The following is a 3,965-nucleotide window of genomic DNA, read 5'->3' on the forward strand; positions in this document are numbered from 1 at the left end:
CTTATATTATAATCATGACTTTGAACAAAGGAGACAAGTTGCGGAACATGGATAAAAGGAGAGGAAGTATACCCTTTCCTCCCTTCAACCTGCAGAGTTTACACCGGAGGAGCATACCAGTGGACCACCGCGAGTTCTGCTCCACCATGCCCTCAGTGCAGAGCGCCGAGCTCTCCACACTCACGCGCTGCACCTCCTACGGTCCCGGGGAGCAGCACCGTGACAGCTGCGTGTCTGATTCATCCGACTCTGTCATCTCCTCCGGGAGCGACTCCCATGGACACACCTACAAGGTTGTGCTTCTTGGCGAGCTCAACGTAGGGAAGTCGAGTCTGGCGAGGATATTTGGTGGAGTTGAGGACAGTCACGACTCAGAGGAGACAGGTAAAGTCTTGGTGCCAATGTGGGCACTTTTGTTGTTGCGAGATAATGCTTGCTTTTTAGTAGAACATGTTCCAAGGACATGGGATTAAGCTAATTCAAGGACCTCACAATCTGGTCTGACTAACAGACAGTGTAATGGGTCATATGGGAGAGCAGGTAAAGGTGTATTGATTTCTGCTATTTCCAGCCAGCCACAGCTGCACCCATTACTCAAATAGAGCTTAGGTAGTTGTAGTCAAACACCAGGCAGAGTGGGTGTAAAAGATTAATACACTGGCTCTAAAGGAAAACTCCACGGTCAGGGCTCAGATTGATGGATGATTTGTCAAAATCCTACTGTCTAGATACTGGGATAGGTGACTCTGGTACTGTGATAAGAGATGCTGAGTACTTCAGAATAAATGTTCTTATTTCTTACTTCCTTCTTCCCATCAGGAAACACATATGATAGGTCAATCATCGTCAACGAAGAAGAGACAAATCTGCTTTTGTAGGACATATGGGAACAGGTGAGCGAGTCACTCGCTGATAACAACCACCTAAAACCACAGGATTGGTGATACGCCACAGAGCGTTCTGCGCCTTTTGTATTAACCGGGTGCCATTCCACAGGATAACAGCCAGTGGCTGAAGGATCAGTGCATGTGGATGGGCGACGCCTACATCATTGTAAACTCGGTGACGGACAAGTCCAGCTTTGAGAAGGCTTCGGAGCTGCGCATACAGCTTCGCTGGGCGCACCAGTCGGAAAACATCCCCGTCATCCTGGTGGGAAACAAGAGTGACCTGGGGCGCTCCAGAGAATTGTCAGTAGACGGTTAGTTGCGCATCATCTTTTCCAGGGGGCTCGCTCCTTAAACCATGTGATTGAGAAGATAGGCCCCCATGTCCCCCCCTCCCTAGGCAGCTGAGGTGAAAGCTGCAAGCGTTTAGCCGCCGCTAGCTGACTGATGCATGGTAGACTCGGCAAAATAAACACGGCCACTGCTTCTTCCCGGAGATTAGCCCCTGATGACAAACCAATGTCCCTCAAGTCCCGCAGAGCTACCTTCAGGGTTCCCACGGGTCCTTGAAAGTTTGTGAATCTGAAAAAATAAGTTCAAGGCCCTGGAAAGTTTTTGAAAACAGGCATAAAAGACAGCCGTCCTTGACGGTCCTTGATCTCATTATATGGCTTTGCTCCTCTGTTTTATGTATGTACTGTATGTGTATATGCATATGTGTATTATTGTTATTATTATTATTATTTGTCTACTGTCAACATGTCATTATTTTGCACAGGGCTTATGCTGACTTTTACTTGGCAAAGTTTGGTCATTCTCCTGTAGAGAAATTTGTTTGTTTGTTCAGCACCGAAAGCAAGTGTTTCCTGTAGGTAGTTGTTGATCCTTCAACAACTATAGCCATTTTACGTGAATGTCGTCATCTCAGATGTGCATCGCTAACTTGCCAGTCATGTTGAGTGTGAGTGAAGTTTTCGTAGAATCAGCGCTTAATGTCATGCACAAAAAATTTCAGGATGCATGGCTTGAAATGACATTCAGTCTTTTGAATTTGCGTTGTATTAACATCGTTTTTTGATAACATATTCAGGGGTAAGAGTAGGTAAATGCTGGCAGGTGCAGTCCTTGAATTTGAGGAAGTTGGTCCTGGAAAGTCATTGAAAGGTCCTTGAATTTTATGTTAACCAAGGTGTGGGAACCCTGATGAACACTGAACACTGACCCTCTTTTCTCGCCTCGCCACCTAACCCCAATTATTTTTATTACTACTGTACTGTATTTTACAGAATTGTTTTCTTTTGATTCTTACATAAAAATAAAAGTTGTCCTCCAAAGATTAGTGTTAATGAAAAAGTAGTTTTTTGAACAGGTCTAGTGAGCCAAACGCCCCACCTGCCCTGTAGTAAATAGTTGTACATAATAAAAAAAATGTAAATATCAAATCAAATCCAATGAAATATATTTTGGTTTTCCACAACACATGTTGTCACAAAGCAGCTTTACAGGATTTACAAGTTTTAAATATGTTGTTATATGTTTATTATGTGTGTATAGTTGTACTTGTAGTGAAGGAGCACTGTTTGATAATAATAAAAAATGATCAAATCCTCTTGGGGCGGACATTTAATCCTTTATAAGGTAAAGATACATTGATAATTCAATTGAATAAAAAATATACTATTAGTTTATATTAATAATCAAATGAAGGAAATGATAATATATGAAAGATTTGACTTGACTCTCAGCCGACAATTAGCTGGATGCTAACGTTATATAGGAAATCCCATAGGAATGCTATCGGAAATTAGCATTATCATGGCGGTGCAAATTGGCTTTCTAAAACAGCAAAGAGCGAGCAGGCTGTTTGTCTAATGTAAACCATTAGTAGTAATGAAGAAAAGGTTTTCCTGTAGCGTTGGCTTGGTTCGGGCCAGTCCCCCCTCAACCGATGCATACCGGCTATTAGCCAGGATCAGGAGGTCACAGTGGGGTTTGAACCCTGCACTGAGTGGCCTGTCGCCCAACACCTTATCCACTGACCTACAGGACAACCAATTATGCTTAAAACAAAAAAAACATTTGAAGACATCAAATCCTCTTGGGGTGGACATTTAATCCTTTATAAGGTAAAGATACATTGATAATTCAATTTAATAAAAAATATACTATTCGTTTCATTAATAATCAAATGAAGGAAATGATAATATATCAAACATTTGACTTCACTCTCGGCCGACAATTAGCTCCATGCTAATGTTATATTGGAAATCCCATACCAATGCTACCGGAAATTAGCATTATCATGGCGGTGCTAATTGGCTTTCTAAAACACCAAGTACAACATCTATCAATAAGGTCGCTTTTTTATTTATACCATTAGTTTCATTAATAATCAAATGAAAGAAATTATAATATATCAAAGATTTGACTTCACTCTCGGCCGACAATTAGCTCCATGCTAATGTTATATTGGAAATCCCATACGAATGGTACCGGAAATTAGCATTATCATGGCGGTGCTAATTGGCTTCACCAAGTACTCTCTCTGTCTCTCTCTCTCTATCTATCTATCTATCTATCTATCTATCTATCTATCTATCTATCTATCTATCTATCTATCTATCTATCTATCTATCTATCTATCTATCTATCTATCTATCTATCTATCTATCTATCTATCTATCTATCTATCTATCTATCTATCTATCTATCTATCTATCTATCTATCTATCTGCTAAATAATTGGGGAAAAAATTGTTTGAATCTATTCTAGACAGAAAATACCCAATAAAGCCAATGAGAGTATCAAACAAATACATGTGATATATATTTACAGAGGATATTAGTAGCGGTAGTATTAGACTTTCTGGGTGCACCACAGAGCTGCTGCCTCATTCTTGCTCTGTTAATTAACATAATAAAGGGTGATGTTTGGTCCTGCTGATTGCTGGCAAGACAGAGGGGAAGGAGGGGTGATGTCCTGACGATTAGGATACAGAAATATCTGTATTTCTCTTTCTTTAATTCCCAGGAGAGTCTGGGACCCGACAGCGTTCAAGGCCATCATCGCGTGGTCGA

This window comes from Brachyhypopomus gauderio, unplaced genomic scaffold (genome assembly GCF_052324685.1).
Source record: "Brachyhypopomus gauderio isolate BG-103 unplaced genomic scaffold, BGAUD_0.2 sc144, whole genome shotgun sequence".
Taxonomy (NCBI): domain Eukaryota; kingdom Metazoa; phylum Chordata; class Actinopteri; order Gymnotiformes; family Hypopomidae; genus Brachyhypopomus; species Brachyhypopomus gauderio.